Source organism: Chelonia mydas, chromosome 7 (genome assembly GCF_015237465.2).
Source record: "Chelonia mydas isolate rCheMyd1 chromosome 7, rCheMyd1.pri.v2, whole genome shotgun sequence".
NCBI lineage: Eukaryota > Metazoa > Chordata > Testudines > Cheloniidae > Chelonia > Chelonia mydas.
Genome location: NC_057853.1, coordinates 103,183,520 through 103,201,595, shown reverse-complemented (window position 1 = coordinate 103,201,595; position 18,076 = coordinate 103,183,520). Strand labels below are relative to the sequence as shown.

Sequence of the window (18,076 nt, the reverse complement as noted above, 5' to 3'; positions counted from 1 at the left end):
ATGCTCTCCCTGCCACTCATGAACTACGCACAGGGAAACCCCAGTCAGTTCTCTAGTTCCAGACTTGCATCCCAAGAAATATGTATCTTGCACTGCCCAGTTCACTCACTACGTAGCCTAAGCTCATATAAAGTTCATCACTCCATTAAAGGGTAATGAATATGGAACAGCCTTTGTTAATCTGAGTAGAGATTCCCCAGACACTTCAATCAAGAACATATTGGTTTAGATAAAACATTAAAACAAGTTTATTAATGAGAGAAAGATAAATTTTAAGTGATTCTAAGTGATAACGGCATACAGATCAGAATTGGTTATGAAAAAATAAATACACAAGCTATTTCCTAAACTTTACCAAGGTTAATAGTTCTAAAAGCAAAACAGGCTGTCTCACCATAAGCTGCAATACATTTCACAGGCTGTCTCTTTCCATCCTGGGACCACCCATCCCACAGTTCAATGATGGTTCCTTTTGTCTTCCAAACGCTCTTGTCACCGCGTGTAGAGATGGGGGAGGAGAGGTGATGGGGAACCCACTGTCTCTTATTTTATAGGCTGCTCCTCTCAGTGAGTAATACCTCCTCTCGCCCTCGCCACCGCCCCCTAACCACCCCGCCCAGGGTGCAGACAATCAGTCTGTGGTGTACATGAGATCTGAAGCATCTTTCAAGTGTCTTCTGCTCTTCTCCAAAAAACAGGAAACTACTCTCTCGCAGATATGCTCATATTCGGTGCCTAACAATACTGAGCAACATAATTATATGCCACCGAAAGAAAGGACAGATACTGTCCCATTTTCACCAGTGCAAATTCAGAGTAACTCTAGCAACTTCAGTTGAGCTAAACCTGATTTACTGAGGTGCAATAGAGATCCAAACTTGACTTAAAGATGCCAATATAAACCTATTTCTCGGACTAAATATTCTCAATTTTTGCCGCTATACTTGGTAAGGTTCAAAGTCTTCTCTGCAAAGAACATAATGTGATGGGTTCAATCACAGAAACCCCCTTAGGACTGTCACCTGATGTGTGATGTGTTGAGACTACTTCTGAGCCACTTTCTCTGCCAGTTTGGGCCTCCAGATCCCTGCCTCGTTGAGCCATACACACCAGTCTGCTCCCACACAGATCCAGGGTCTGAACCACGAACCCCAAAGCTGCAGACGTAACTGAAAACAGCTTAAGAAGTGCTCCTGTCTCCAGCACCCAGACACACAGCTTCCAAAGGGATTCAAACCCCAAATGAATCCGTTTTACTCTGTATAAAAGCTTATACAGGGTAAACTCAAATTGTCCACCCTCTATAACACTGACAAATATGCACATCTGTTTGCTCCTCCAGGTATTAATTACTTACTCTGCGTTAATTAATAAGCAAACGTGATTTTATTAAGTATTAAAAGTAGGATTTAAGTGGTTCCAAGTAATAACAGACAGAACAAAGTAAGTTACGAAGCAAAATAAAACGAAACACGCACATCTAAGCCTAATATATTAAGAAACTGATTACAGATAAAATCTCACCCTCAGAGATGTTCCAATAAGCGTCTTTCACAGACTGGACTCCTTCCTAGTCTGGGTCCAATCCTTTCCCCGGTACAGTTCTTGTTAGCACCAGCTCAGGTGGTAACTAGGGGATTTCTCATGACTGGAACCTCCTTTGTTCTGTTCCACCCTATTATATAGCTTTAGCACAAGACAGGAATCTTTTGTCTGTCTGGGTCCCCACCCCTCCTTCTAAATGGAAAAGCACCAGGTTTAAGATGGATTCCAGTACCAGGTGACATGGTCACATGTCCTGTGAGACCCCAAGCCTTCATTTCAGAGTAACAACCATGTTAGTCTGTATTCGCAAAAAGAAAAGGAGTACTTGTGGCACCTTAGAGACTAACCAATTTATTTGAGCATAAGCTTTCGTGAGCTACAGCTCACTTCGCTCACGAAAGCTTATGCTCAAATAAATTGGTTAGTCTCTAAGGTGCCACAAGTACTCCTTTTCTTTTTGCAAGCCTTCATTCTTCCTGGCCTGACTCACAGGAAGGCTTGCAAGTAAACAGAGCCATTTACAACCAATTGTCCTAGTTGATGGGAGCCATCAAGATTCCAAACCACCATTAATGGCCCACACTTTGCATAATTACAATAGGACCTCAGAATTATATTTCATATTTCTAGTTTCAGATACATTTATTCAAATAGGATGACCACACAGTAAATTATAAGCTTTGTAATGACACCTTAGAAGAGACCTTTTGCATGAAGCATATTCCAGTTACATTATATTCACACTCATTAGCATATTTTCATAAAATCATATGGAGTGCAACATTACACCCTCCTCCTGAACTTACTGCCAGAGACTTGGACACTGTCCATGGTGAAGGCAGTATACCTAAAATTCCTCTTTGAGCTCCCCTCTGGGTCAGACACTCCTGTGTCTCCCAAAAGGGAAGATGACCCTGATCCAGCTTTGGTCTCACAGCTACCAGCTATGACAGACCCTTCACTGGCCAGAAAAATTGCCCTCTTTCACTCAAGTTGGGCTTGCTTCCAGCTACAGAGTCCTTGGGGTCTGTTCCCACCGCAGCAGTCACCAGGACCCCAACTTCCACCTACAGGATACATGTCTCTGTGCACCCCTTCCACTCCAATACAGCCCGTTCATGCTTCTGGGTCTCAATTTGTGCTGGTCTCTGGGCCTCAATTTCTTCGTCTTTTAAATCCAGGGTTTGCTGGTGGGCAGCCTTTTCTTTTTCCAGGGCAGCCTTTTGTGCTTCAATCTGAGCCCGTTTCTGGCCCTCAAATTCTTTGTCTTTTAAGTCCAGGGCTTGCTGGCTCTCTCTCTTTCCTTCTTAGCAATTTGTAACCTGTGCAGTTCTAGCTTCTTCTGAGCTTAACCTATTTCGCTGATTTTCCTGCCTCAATTCCCTTACCCGAAATAAGCAAACAGAAAATAACAAACCAGTAACCACTTTGTCTGTTCTCCAGCCACCACACTCAAAACTCACTTAAAACCACTACCAGTGTCTCAAAGCAATCAATCAGTTGTGCACACACCCCGCTTGACTACACCACTGTGATGGGTTTGGTCACACAAGTATTTAAAATAGTCTGGTAGTGTGCAAGTGAATGTTTTCCCTTTCTGATAATGGGACTCATTTAGTTTAGGTACACCTTCTCACATCTAATTTCTTGTTTAAACTATTTTGAAGCTGGTATAAATAGCTTTGCAAAGAAATTCTAACACTAAACGTCAAAAGTGATTGTGGTTTCATCTTGATTTATTCTTCTATATTCCCCAATCTGAGGTACTTAACTGTTTTATAGCATTATTATTTATAAAATTTCTCACTTTTTTTTTTTTTTTTTTTTTTTTTTTTTTAACTTCAGGAAAGGCTCCAATGAGACACTCAGAATCCGGACCAGTAATACTCAACCTTAAATAGCTGCTTTGATATGGAAGAGAGTTGCAAAAAAAAAAAAAAAAAAAAAAAAAAAAAAAAAATCACACCGTAATTGAGAAGTGATGATCCTTGTATTACAAAGTTGTTTTTTCCCAGTGAAGTTGAGTCATTGTGACCGATCTTTATATATGCAATAAATAGAGCCATGACACAACGATCATCATGTAATCTCAGGCAATCACTCTGTGATTTATTCGCTTTCTAGAGCCCCAATGCCAAATCAGGGTCTGCTGGCATAGATCCATGCTCTTGTGCAGAGTCCAATTGACATCAACGATGCAGGGATCCAGCTGCTTATCCCAATGCACAAAGAGAAGGTTACTCACCCTGTGCAGTAACTGAGGTTCTTCAAGATAGTTGTCCCTGTGGGTTCTCCACTTTAGGTGAACCTAAATCCCTGCACCTGTGATCGGAGAATTTCAGTAGCAGTGCCTGTTTTGGTTGCACATGCGCTGTCCCTATCTCGTGCCACATCTGTCGGCTACATAGCGCTGTGCGAACAAACCCCGCTCAGTTCCTTTTCTACCACAGAGTCACTAGCAAAAAAAGCCTCTGAAGTAGAGGGGAGGAAGGTGGGTAGTGGAGCACCCACAGAGACAACCATCCCAAAGAACCTCAGTTACTGCACAGGGTGAGTAACCTTCCCTGGGGGTGCTCCACTTTAGGTGACTGTAGAACAGTGCCCTTCGTTGGAAGGACAGGGCTTCAGAGTTGAATTTGTGAAGGATGATAAGACAGTAAAGTCCCAGCAGAGCATCTGATGTCAAGTCCTGCTCTATTGCATAATACTCTGTGAACGTATGGGCTGATGCCCAGGTTGCTCCTTTACAGATAGCCTATCTTAACAATGTACCCATCATGGATATCGATGTAGAAAATGACCTGGTGGAGTGTGTGCAAGTACCTGGTGGGTCTGTAGATGCTCTTGGTGATAGTAAAGGTCAATGTATACAGACCATGAAAAGCAATCTTGGATGAAGCGGATGATTGTAAAATGTCCCACAGCTTGTGTTGAAACTCTGAAACTTCTTCTAATGGTATTTCTAATGAGTTCGCATCCTCTTAAACTCCTCTTGGAATTGTTTTAAATCATCACCCATCATGGTTGGTGGGGGCGTGATGGCTTCGTCCAGAGACGAGGAGGAGAAATTGTAGGTGGGGTAACCTCCTGATCAGAAGTTTCCTCCAGCTCTTTGAATGCCTCTTCCAGGAGGTCACAGGGTCCAGGTATTGAGGGCGATGAAGAATGTCTCAATCTATCCCTGTGGGTAATGGGAGGCTTAGAATACTGCTGTCGCTACGCCACCCACGGATCCCAGTAGGGCCACTGCGGCTGGAATGGCATTGGTAGTGGTATCCATGGATGTCTATACCACCCATGGGTTTTGGCCCTGGGTTGTTATCCAGGTTGCTCAGGTGGACCCAGTCTGGTGGCTGTCTGGATGGGCAAGGAGTGACGTGATGAGTAGATCTCCCCATCCTCACTGGAGAAAGGAGGAGCTGATCTGGATGGTGGTGTAACTTAGTATGGTACCAAGCATGCTGCAGTAACACTGGTACTGAGGAAGGGAGATTCTGGTGCTGAAGAGACCAGGAGGTCTTTGTGTTTCAGTACCAAGACCATCGGTATCTAGGAGGGCATTGTTGGCGATGCCGATGGAATTACAGCAATTGTCAGTACCTATGATTGAGCGCTATGCACTATCAAGGCAGAAGATGGGGACATAGACTGTAGCGCTGCTCAGCGCTACATGTTTGAGCAGCTCCTGGGGAACCAAGGAATGGAGCATAAGTTGCCCTTTGCTGCTTCTCTCTGACCCTGCCCGCTTGGGTCTTTGGCTGTCACGGTACCCATGGTACTGGAGGGTCCTGCCACCCCAGAGGTAGTCGGCCTCAGTGAGGTCGGTACCGAGAGTATCTGACAGGTTGGGGATAGTCTCTTTTTAGCTGATTCCCATAAAGAAGAGGTCATAGCCTGTTTTTTGGCCACCTTTTTGGAAGAGTGATCTTTCCTCTGTGAGGGTGATGGGGAATGTCTGTCAGATGACATTACTGGAGACTATTGTCCAGGAGGGGTCCACAGTCCTGGACTGGAAGCCAGGTGCATGACTTCTCCATCAAGAGAAGTTTTAGCTTAAGATCCCTTGCTCTTCTGGTGCAGATTTTAAGATTATGGCAATGAGAGCACTTTTGCGGAATGTGTCTCCCACTGAGACAGTGGACAAACCGAGTGTGTCGTCAGAGACCGGGATTGACTCCTGTCAAGTTAAGCAGTGTTTAAAACCCAGGGATCCAGGCATGCCACTTAGAATAAAGTTTCTCCCAAGAGAGAGTATCTATACTCTGCTAAAGAATATAATAAGAAATGATACTTAGTCTAATAAAAAAAATTCTTCTAAATAAAGAAAGATAAATGAGGGAGAGAAGGGTAATTAAGCTAACTAACTGGCTTCTAAAATTACTAACTCCAAATCTATATTTTAAGATAAAGGCAAACTCGGAGGCACTGCTGATTGCTCCATCTCAAGTCAAGGGCAGTAGACAAGGAACTCGGGCAGGGGAGTGGTCACACAGTGATATACAGCCGCCAGAGGTAGCGCGAGATGGGGACAGCACATGTGCGACCCAAACAGGCACTCCTACTGAAATTCTCTGATCGCAGGTGCAGGGATGCAGATTCACCTAAAGTGGAGCACCCACAGGGACACTTCTTGAAGAATAGGGCCTATTACTCCTCTAGTTTAACAAATTGGTATCCATCCAAGAAACTGCATGATTAGTAGTTCCAAAGAAGACCCCAAAAACTCTCTCAGACCTCAGCCAGCAAGCCAGACTTGATTACTTGTAGGATGAGCAGTCAAGTCGTCTATAGTCCTACAAATATAAATCACTATTGGCAATGAGGGGATTTGACCTGAGGGGCTCTCCCGGAAAATCTGTGAGGAATATCTACCAAATTCCTTAAACAGTTGACACTCCTTGGGGAAATGCTATCTAAAGTATAAATCAGTTGAATGAAAAGCTTACAAAAGTAGACCTTGATTAGATATTAGAATCAAAGAAGTCAGAGATGGATAATATCCTTAGATCATCCATTTTATATTCATGCAAAAGTGCATTCCTCATAGGACATTTTCTATATTTTATCCAGTCTAATTTAAGAATTCCCAAGGCATGAAGCTTCCACCAGATCCTTTGGGAAGCTACTCCAAAGCCAAGCACATTTCACCATCTGGCATATTTTCCTAATATTCAGCCTAAATTGTTCTTCTTTTAATTTAATCCCATTTCTAGAAATATCTATACTGTACCACACAAAATAGAGACTCCTCTTCTGCTTGGGATGATTTAGATAGTGTTGGTCCTGCTCCGAGCAGGGGACTGAACTAATTGACCTCCTGAGGTCTCTTCCAACCCTAGTATTCTGTGATTCTATAATTGGTGTTAACACCTTCAAGAACAGGTATTTGTAAACCATTGTCATGCCCTGCTTAAGTCACAGATGAGTTTAATATTAAATATAAAATCAACTTTCCTCACACACTAATTCAAATTTTCTAGAACCCAAACAATTTGTTGCTTTCCCTGAACTCCCTCCAGTTTGGTGCAAAAATTAAACACAATATTCCTGGTCCTATCAACCACAGCTATGTCGAGACAGACTATTCCTACTTGCTCCATGAAAGAGATATGCAGCATACAATGGCATTTGTGTTTTTTTTCTGAACCCATATCACATTACACCTCATGTTTAATTTGCTGTCCAATATCTCTCCTAGCTCCTTCAGTATTCCCGCATCTCTTCCTTCTCCTAGATGAATGCATTTCAAATAATTCTCCTGTTGTTTTAAGTTTTATTATTTTTCCCCCAGATGTCTTATAGAAACTTGCATTTTTCAAAGGCAAATCTTATTTTGGTACTTTCTACTCATGTTTCTTATCTCTATATTTCTGTGTATTATTTCTTTGATCTCACAGCTCCTTCCTCTTTGGGATAGACTGGGTCATCACAGTTATCCAAATTTAACCAAAAGGACTTTAATTAGACTACATGTACCTCTGGTAAGGGACCATATCTATGTATTTGTACAGTACAAGCATAATGGGATGCTCATCAAATACATGTAATAAGTAACAATATTGATGAGGCCTTCTGCAATCTTATTAGCTTTGTTAAGCAGTAATCTTGGAATAAGGTTAAGTTATATTTAAAATGACTATTTTCTACAAGATGAAGATGGAAATCTTTGCTAAATGTATATTTCTTCATACTGAAAAGTATGAACAGAGTAAAAAAATCTCAGTTTTAATGAGTTTCTGTTAAAAACATATATTGCAGACTCTGTATATCACAGAGAAACAGTATACTTAAAATGCAGACAATGTACAACAAAATAGAAATATTTATAAAATTAAGTATGTGCATTATAAATCCAAAGGCTTGTAAATTAGCTTATAAATTTGTATATACTGCACACTGTCAAATATAAGAGAACATCTATCATCCAGTAACTGCAAATGCGGTGTGGTTTCAAATCATTGGGCCCCATTCTGCAATTCTTAGTCAGCCAAAACTCCAGCTGGAATCATCATAATGGTGTTATTTGAAGTAAACAGGAGTTTTGCTTAACTAAAGCTACAGAGTTGGGCCCATAATGCAGTAACTGAGATTTGACGGACATTAGCTTTTATATTTCAGCTTGCTTTTGACCCACCTGCATCTGTCTAATTTTGCACATTTTGGCCCCTGAGCAGTTACAGTCAATGAATTCTTGATCAACTGCGGAACATTATTGCTGACCATCTTCATTAACACTGACCACCACAAAAACGAACAGCAATTTTTTATTTTTTTTTTAAGTACATCAGAAGCAGGAAGCCTGCCAAACAATCAGTGAATGATCTGGAAAGGTGGGGAAAAGCTGTGAGGTTGCAAAGTTTGCAGTTGATATAAAGTTACTCCAGCTAGTTAAGTCCAAAGCAGACTACAAAGAGTTACCGAGGGATCTCACAAAACTGGGTGACTGGGCAACAAAATGGCAGATGAAATTCACTGTTGATAAGTGCAAAGTAATGCACATTGGAAAACATAATCCCAACTATACATACAAAATGATGGGTTCTAAATTAATTCTTACCACTCAAGAAAAATATCTTGAAGTCATCATAGATCGTTCTCTACAACATCTACTCAAATGTGCAGCAGCAGTCAAAAAAGCTAACAATGTTAGGAACCAGTAGGAAAAGTACAGATAATACGGCAAAAAATATCATAATGCCACCACATAAATCCATGATATGCTTACACTTTGAATACTCTGTGAAGTTCTGGTCACCCCATCTCAAAAATATATATTAGAAATGGAAAAGGTATAGAGAAGGACAACAACAATTGTGTGCAAGTGTGTGGAACAGCTCCCTTTGGAGGAGAGACTAAAAAGACTGACTGTTCATCTCTTAGAAAAGAGATGACGGGGGGGGGGGGGGGGAAAGGATATGATAGACGTCTATAAAATCATGGCTGGGGTGGAGAAAGTGAATAGGGAAGTATTATTTCCCCCTTCATATAACACAAGAACCAGGGGTCACCCAATGAAATCAATAGGCAGCAGGTTTAAAACAAACAAAAGGAAGTACTATTTTACACAATGCATGGTCAACCTGTAGAACTCATTGCCAGGGGATGCTGTGAAGGCCAAAAGTATAACTTGGTTCAAAAAAGAATTAGATAAATTCATGGAGGATAGGTCCATCAAAGGCTCTTAGCGAAGATGGTCATGGACACACCCCCATTCTCTGGATGTCCTTACACCTCTGACTGCCAGAAGCTGGGTCTGGAGGACATGAGATGGATCGCTCAATAATTGCCATGTTCCATTCATTCCCTCTGAAACATCTGGCATTGGCCACTGTTGAAAAACAGGACACTGGGCTAGATGGACCATTGGTCTGACCCAATATGACCGTTCTTATGTTGTTTCACAGACACAATCTACTTGGGATTTACATCAGTTTCACACAACAACTTCTGGCAGACACACTGACTATGTCTGAGAAACACTGGGTGGGAGGCCCAATAATGTAGTGTTCGTTTTTATTAACATTCACACTACCATTTTAATTAATGTTCACAATCATATTTTGGATTCCTGGCCTCTGGCCAGAGTGGAATGAGCACAACTACACTGTTTCTCTCCTTATCAGCAACCATTATTACTTGGCATCTTAATTCTGTTTGTTCTTGCTAAGAATCATGTGCTAGAAGTTCTCTATTTTATGATTATCTAACCTATCATGAAGGATGGTATGGTCCTTAAAGCTAGCATTTATAAGCAGTGTTCAACAGTGCCTAGAAACTAGGCATAACATAAATGAATATTCCATGCAAAAGCCACATTAACCCTTTGCCCCTAAAGTGCCATTCATTGCCTACAATGGCTATGTAAGCAAAGACTTGCAGTGCTCTCATTGCACTCAAGTTCCCAGATAGCCTGCCTCTCCTGTTCATTATGTAAAAATCAGATCAAGCAACCAGTCCAAAATCATGATCACATTTTCAGTTATTTGGTCAAAACACACAAGTGAAATGGTCATAAGGACAAATAACTAGCGTGACTGTAAAACATACCCTTAATTAAATAGAAACATTACGTTCCACCATGCATACACTAGACTGACTTAACAATCTGTACATAACTGTGCAATACTGATAAATGTTCAATCGTATGGACACATCAATGGAATCTCTAGACTTCAGGTTGCATGGAGATTTGCACTTTAAAGCACTATTAAAATCTCTCAGTTTCACACTTTAATTGTTGAATTTAATTTCCAATTTTGCTACAATAATCCTTAGACAACAATGGAATTTTAGTTTTTATTTAGTAAAGCATTCAATTTAGTATATTTTTTGTAAAATAAACTAAATTTGGACAGGATATATTTTTTAATGCTCCCGATTAAAAATGTCTTCATTTTCCCCCATATATCATTAGCTCCTCTAGCTAAATAACCAGAGTCCCCATCAAGGAACATGATAGGATTCCAAGTCATTCGTCAGCTGTTCAGGATGAGGGGAAAATAGGTGGACTATGTGCGTGGTGGAGGGAGACACTGAAGGCTGAGAAGGGGAACTGATGAGTGCAATATAAATGGGAGACAAACCCTCAGCTGATGTACTTTGTTGTAGCTATGACAAATTACACCAAAGAATCTGCCCTGGAGCGTTGAATCACTTAGCTGCATATTTCCTTGAAGTTCTGATCCATAGGCTATAAAGTCTAGTAACCTTAATGTTAATGAAGATTCTTGTCTGAGAATGTAATGGCACATATTTTAGGTCTGGTTCTTTTCTGCTGAGTTGATGTATCTGTACAGAAGGAGTTAAACATGTGGCTGTTCTAACTTCCTAAATCAATATATCATTAAGGCAAGTACAGTTCATTGGTGTTAGTTTAAATCTAAAGAAAGCACATCGGACATTATTAAAGCGAACAATGGAATTGCAATGAAAACCTAAATACATTGCTAAGTACAAGATCTACAACTTTGTTTTTTATCTGATTCATACACAAATGTGAGGAAGCACTAAATAATGCATGGTTTGTTTAAGAATTAATAGGCTATATTTACACCTGTTTAGCAGAGAAATTTTGGTAAGATCTGCAGTTATTTTTTAATTTTTGTGTATTATTTTTTCTTCAATGTGGAAGGGCTAACACTCCATCCACTTAACAACCTGGCCTTAAATATAAATAAATCCTTAGAGAAATGTATGAGTGTTGTTAGGAACATCGATCATCATTGGAAAAAAAACCCTGCACATGTAATTTTGCTGCAGATGTAATTTTCAGAAACAGAGGCACATTTTCCCCCAGTTTCTGCCATATGCTGCCTAGTGGCACCAGTATTAAAAAAAAATCCCCCATATTTTACAGTATTTACGATCATTTAAAGGACACTTTGTGGTTATTGTGGGGTGGAGATTAAATGACATGTCAATTGATTTTGAAACTGTCTACGTATGTCAAACTGATTGGTTTCACAACTGGTTTTGAACTCTGAATAATATAAAGTTACATTTTGTGTCTACCTTGCAGATTTTGTTTCTCAACACAAAATGTATCTCCAGCTTTAATTATGCTTCAGACATTACTTTTACTTAGTGTTCCACATTTTCAGTTTCCTTTTATCAATCCACTCAGTATTTTTGGGGTACTTATTTTTGTTAGACACTAAATCTTTGTGTGATTGTTGTGTCCTGCAGCTCTGAAGCAGTTCCACAGTGTAAAACACAGAACACATACTAAGTGGAGGTCGGAAAACTAAACAATGTTAATATCGTGCTATGATTGGCTCACAAGGAGACGCTGCCCGCCTATCTCTTTGTGTCTGTTTAGTTTGAATTTAAACAATCAATCCTCCACAGATAAAGATATGTAATGTCCCCTATCCACCTAGTTGCTTCCTTTACTGCCAGTCTTCTAATGGGTTTGGATGGATGGGCATGGGTTCTTCTGGATCCCCACACAGCCAGTCCTGTCCTTTCTGTGGCTGGGTCCAGATTACTCCCAAAATGGCTTCTCCCCCCTCCAGGGCTCCCAGGGGCAGGCTTCTCACTCCCTATTGATCAGGCTAGCTCTTCTTCCTGGGCTTTCCCTTGTCAATGATGTGACTCTGCCCCTTCATCTGAGCTGGCACGCCCGCAATCCTTCCCCAAACCAACAGAGGCCCCCATTGTTCTACATAATGTCTCTCCTCTCTTCCTCTGCGTTGCCTAGCAGACTGAGTCTGCCCTTGGCTCCCCCTTGCTACCTGGGATTGTGTACCTCTCCCTGAACTATCAGCACACAGAGCCCTAGGAACGTAGGTAAGCTCCTTGGGGTTACAGATAGATACAGTAAAACGGTAAATATACAAATCTTTCAAGAAAATCAGTGGTTAGAAATTTTCAAGAAAAGTAAAGATGGGAGTGATGCATTGTGCTACAAATACTGCAGCACTGAGGTCAGTGATCGCACTGACAGAATAAAGGAGCATGTTGAAAGCAAGCAACACAAGAAGCTTAAGGAAGAAAGTGGGCTTCAGCATAAACAGACAATATAAGGAGCTTTCACCAGAGCTTTAATGAAAGAGAGGACATAGCACAACTGTGTCAATGAATTTGTGTGTGTTCTTTGTTTCACCAGACAACCACTGTTAATAGTAGAGGGGTCTATTGGTGACTTAGTGCATCAATAATGTCTAGCATCAAAAACCCTTCCTAATGAGACAACCTCACTGGTAAGTATCTGAAAGAAAAAGAAAATGCTTTAGTATCTAAGCTGATGGAAATATGGTGTCTAGTCTGATTTTTTGATGAGTCTCCTGATGCTTTCGACCGTCCGATTCTTGGCCTTTTGTTTTCATTTCTTTATTTCAAAGCAAATAAACCTACATTGCTTTGTGCTGATATGACAGTCATCCCCTCTGCTGACAGACATTTTCTCAACACAGCAATAACTGACATGTTTGAGATGTACCAACTAACTTGGGAAAATGTGGCCAGAACTAACACAGATTCTGCTTCCTACAAGGCTAAGTTTTCCCAGGAGATTACACTCAATCAGAAACCAGCACTGCTAGGTATTACCTGTCCTGCTCATCTAATTAACTTTGCACTGTCAGCAGCTACTGCTACAGAAGAAATGAAAGACGTGAAATCTTTATAATTGGATTTGGGGCCGTTTTCAAGCATGCAAACAAGTCGAAGGCTTTGTTTAACACAGAGCGAGATGAGTCCAGATTACCTAACCCTGTTGTGCCACACCTGTGGATGAGCTTGTACTTCACTGCCTGTCATGTAAATGACACGCGGACTGTGCTAATGTGTCTCCTAGATCATCCTGAGTTTGTTGGTTCTAAAGCACAAACTCTGAAGGGACTGGCAAATCCAAAATAACTGCCAGATACTCAGCACCAAGGTCATGTTAATTGCTGAAAACCTGGAATCATTATGTGACATGCAGAAAACACTGGCGTTTTCTCTAACTACTGCCCACATGTTTGCCAATACAGATGTTTACCGGATCTTGACAACCAAAATCTCAACTGAACTGAGCACAAAAACTGAAGGAGAAACACACGGTGAGAAAACTCAGCTGTTTCTGGAAATCTTTCCCACCCTGGAACATGCAAAAACCAAAAAAGCATTCAAAACCTTCAAACACAACACTCAGTGAGAAATGGGAAATGACCGTAGCCCATAATCTGAATTCCCCAAGTGTTCGGTGCCAAAAATATTTTTTTAGAATGCCCAGGTGTGGCACTTCTTCCTCAGGGTGAAATCTGCAGCAGACTATGGTCTTTATGCCACTGTGTTTCAACCATTTGCCACTAAAGAAGAAATTTCAAATCTGAAAGGGGAATTTACTACATACATGAACTTGCCTAATCCTGACAATGCAAAACTGGATGTGCTGGTTTTTTGGAACAGTCATCAAGACACACTTCTCAGCTTCAGCAAAGCGGCACATCAAGCTTTGAGTGTACCCCCTGGATCTGTTGAGGCAGAGTGCATATTTTCAAAGTTGGACTACCTCCAAGCAGCAAGAGGCTCAACATGAGTGAGGATACTTTGAAGAAAATTATGCGTGCGTATGCAAACCAGGATTTCTGGAAAAACAACTAGCTCTGAGAGAGACAAAATATACCTTTGTACATTAAAAAAAAAGTTTCAATTATACAGTAATAAAATGTGTATATTACAAAAGTTTTTTTTTTTTTTTTCTTTTCCCCAACCCAATTTTTCCCTTTTTTTTTTTTTAAATTTGAACCTGATTTCATCCCAGTTTTAATGTTTGGAAAGAAAACACTGAAAAAAATCCCAATTTTTTTTCTTTTACAAATAAAAACTGAAAACATGAAACAGTACTTTTATTTTAAAATTACCAGCCTGTCTCTAGCAAACAAATTAAGATCTGAGCAGATTCCAATTTCTATCTGGACAGTAATTTTAGGAAAACCTAATGTCAAAAATGAACAGGTAAGAAAAGCAACTGTCAAATTTTGCTGCACTAAACTATTTAAGCAAATTGCCTATATTGATTAAATGAACTGAAAAAAGTATCAATAATACATGATGCATATATACAATACTGGACTATGCATCTATAACGAGAGTCTTGTTAGTACTTGTGGTAGACTGTCTAGTCCAGTCCTTGTATTTAGCCACATGAAATAACTGAAATATCAACATTCTGCTCTTATCTTCTCCTTTGTACACTTTCCAACCATTGTAGTTTTAGCTTAGTAAAGATAATTAAGTCCATTATAGCATCTTCGGTTATACCAGCAGAATTATATGTATTTTGTAATGCAAATTTCAACTGGTTAGCCACATTCCTCTTATAAACCCTCATGTAAAACATTTTGCATTTGTAACTGGATTTTCTATCACAATTCTTGAATCATAAAATCAATTTGTGGTTGACTTCAGAATATGGCACTGGACTCGATGTTGACTGGATTTACAAACACAAGTATGTTGTTCTGGATCCCCAAGGTTCCAGTATCATCAAAAAACTGGTAGTGTTCACTGACCTTTCATACAAGTTGTTCCTTCTTCTCAGCATTTAAATTAATTTTCTTTTTCTTGGCATGTGAAGAGCTAATTGACTACTCTGACTCAATGCCCAGGAGTGTGAAGTGGCACCAGCAGCAGAGAATACGAGAGGTGGCATCAGAGGTGACACCATTTGCATCACTAACATGAACAGAACATTTAAAGACAGTTATACCATAGTACAGGGTGAAAAATACCAATTTTTACGATTACTGGTTTAAGGAGATGCCCCCTTTTTGGCAAAAATCAAAAGTAGCGTATAGTCAGCATTAAGCCAAGTACTATTCGATTAGACAGTTGTTGACACAAATGAGTAAACAAGGGCATTTTTCAGCTACCCCTTCAAAATATTTACTCTTCATGAGTAATTCCAATGAATACAGGGCTTTGAATTTCAGCCTCTAACCTGTTCTTTTGATTACTCTATTTTATAAGTAGATGATCATTTTCTGGACACAAAACAAAAGGTGTATGTTGGAGCTGCATCAGATGATAAAGATCGTCCATGGCTAATCATTCCAACTGATTCTATTTTAATTACACATTTACAAGCAAACTAAAGCAGTGTCTCCAAATCAAGGGTTACAGAATGAAATCTATATCTGAAGGTTTCATAACTATGTAGACAGTACCATGCTAAAATACTGTTCTGTTAACCTACAATTCAAACTGTGATCCCTGCAGAGCAAGGCTGTAGTATTATGATAAAACAAGGAGTACAGAAAAAGGAAGATCGCCTGTGACATCTCCAAAGTTCAGACTGATTCGTAGCTTAAAAGAGTCAACCACAAGCTGTCACTAAACCTTGACTACATTCTCAATAAATGCATACTATGAAGCTATTTTTAATTGTCAACAGCTTGCTCTTAAGAAACATCTTTCAACATCTAAAAATGTGCATAACTGAATGACAATAGCCATCCACAACTTTATTCAAGGTACGCGCACACCGAGTTAACTGAAGGAAAACGCTCCAGATAAAAGCTGTTTTACAAATGTCTTCTCTGACAAATCACCATAAAACTACTGTAATTAGCCAATTGGCAGTTCTTAGGCAGACAGGCATCAACCCAATAGGCAGCCCAGCACAATGACAGCAAAAATTGCATTATTGTAATACAGTAATTATGAATTTCTTCCAAGGCCTCGCTACAGCCGGCTAACATTTTCACATTTTAAAAAAGTCAAGTACCCCCGATCTGTTTACAGAATGGAAATGCTGAATAGCTCAGCATCCAGGCTAAATCCCTGAGCATGCATATTAAGAAATGACTAACCAAGAATGTACATAAAGAAGAGTAGATTACACACCTTAGCATGTTACCTAGTATTTTCCCAGAGGGGGTTTAACACTTGTCTGTTAAGACCCCAGAGGTAGTCCCTGCTCAATCAAGGATGCTGGTCCTGCTGTCTTTGATGCAAAGATATTCTGGGCAGTTACTGTCATATTTCACTTTGCAATGTGGGGGAGGGGGAAAAAGTTAAAGCATCTTGCCATCACCAGCAGTTGCTACTGAAAACTGTCAGCAAGAACCACCAGCACATGACAAAAATCTCTTTCTCCTTCTGTATGGAGAGTGTGACCAACACAAAGAGCATCAAACCCAACAAGGATGGATACTTACAGACCTCTCTCAAAGCAAATAAAACACAAACTCTTTCTAGCAAGAAATCTGATCACACAAATCTACATACCTGCACACAGAAGCCCAACTCCCCTACAAGTACCCCATAACCCTCTGTTATAGACACAGCCCATCCTCCCTAATTCCCGTATATCTACATCCCAACACACATTCACACACACACCCCTGTATGAGCACTCTCTCAACCCCCCTATGCATACACACCTTTACCCCTCCCCCAGCAGATCTTATTACGTACTTTATTACAATACATAAAGTAATAGCTAAGCTGATCTTAATGTAAAGGTTGAACTATCACAGTATCAGCAAGTTATTTCCGTAACAAAGCAAAAAACCGCTACCTCACAGCTGTGTGTGGTTGCACGTCCTTCGGGCAGTAAACAGGAAACGCAGACCTCTAAATAGCGAATGCAGTAATGAAACAGATATGCAGAAACGTGTGGATGGTTAGGTTAAATACCTGCTTTACACACCTCATTGTGTATGTTCCACGGGTAAAATTCCTGCTCAGCCCTCCTGAGTCCCGTGTGTGTGTGTGTGTGTGTGTTGGTGTTGTGCAGGTACAATGCCCGCTCTGCACGCCTCAGTGTGTGTGTGTGTGTGTTGTGCAGGTACAATGCCCGCTCGGCGCTCCTCAGAGTGTGTGTGTGTGTGTTGTGCGGGTACAACGCCCGCTCGGCGCTCCTCAGAGTGTGTGTGTGTGTGTGTTGTGCGGGTACAACGCCCGCTCGGCGCTCCTCAGAGTGTGTGTGTGTGTGTTGTGCGGGTACAACGCCCGCTCGGCGCTCCTCAGAGTGTGTGTGTGTGTGTGTTGTGCGGGTACAACGCCCGCTCGGCGCTCCTCAGAGTGTGTGTGTGTGTGTGTTGTGCAGGTACAACGCCCGCTCGGCGCTCCTCAGAGTGTGTGTGTGTGTGTGTTGTGCAGGTACAACGCCCGCTCGGCGCTCCTCAGAGTGTGTGTGTGTGTGTGTGTGTTGTGCAGGTAGGATGCTGGGTGTGCACTCAGTGTGTGTTGTGCAAGTAATACGATGCCTGCTCTAGCACGCCGGGTGCGAGGGCAGCGGCAGCCCTTCTGCAGAAGTTCCCGGCGCCTCTCCTCTCAACGCGGGGCGCCTCCCGTGATCAGAACTCGGGGCGCTCCTCTGCTGGTCGCTGAGAAATGCACGTCGGGTCGCTGCCTCCCCCTGCCCGGCCCGCAATCCCTGAGGCAGCAACTTCTCCAAGCGGAGCCGGCCAGAGACCGGAGCCGCTGCCGCCGCATCCCTCCTCCCGCCCGCGGCACCCTCCCGAGCTCCCCGGGCTGCAGCCGCCCACCCGCCCGCCGGCTCCTTCCCACCCCGCTCCGGCCGGCAGAGCGTGGCACT

The 18,076-nt window shown here is 41.4% G+C and overlaps 1 protein-coding gene across 8 annotated transcripts in view; it reads right to left on the bottom strand.

Moving 5' to 3' along the window:
- The window catches only part of CHST15 (carbohydrate sulfotransferase 15), a 109,612-nt gene that overhangs the window by 80,757 nt on the left and 10,779 nt on the right, over positions 1-18,076 (bottom strand). Inside the window, exons 1-2 of one of the 8 annotated variants that reach the window (XM_043551073.1) lie at positions 16,762-16,861; positions 15,045-15,207 (exon numbers count right to left, since the gene is read on the bottom strand). The exons of 2 other annotated variants lie outside the window; for them this stretch is intronic. The gene's annotated coding sequence lies outside the window, so the exon portion shown is untranslated. Of the gene's footprint in view, positions 1-15,044; positions 15,208-16,377; positions 16,874-17,053; positions 17,971-18,076 lie in introns of those variants that run through there. 5 more of the 8 variants (XM_007053057.4, XM_027819845.3, XM_043551071.1 and 2 more) reach the window with 5 other exon arrangements.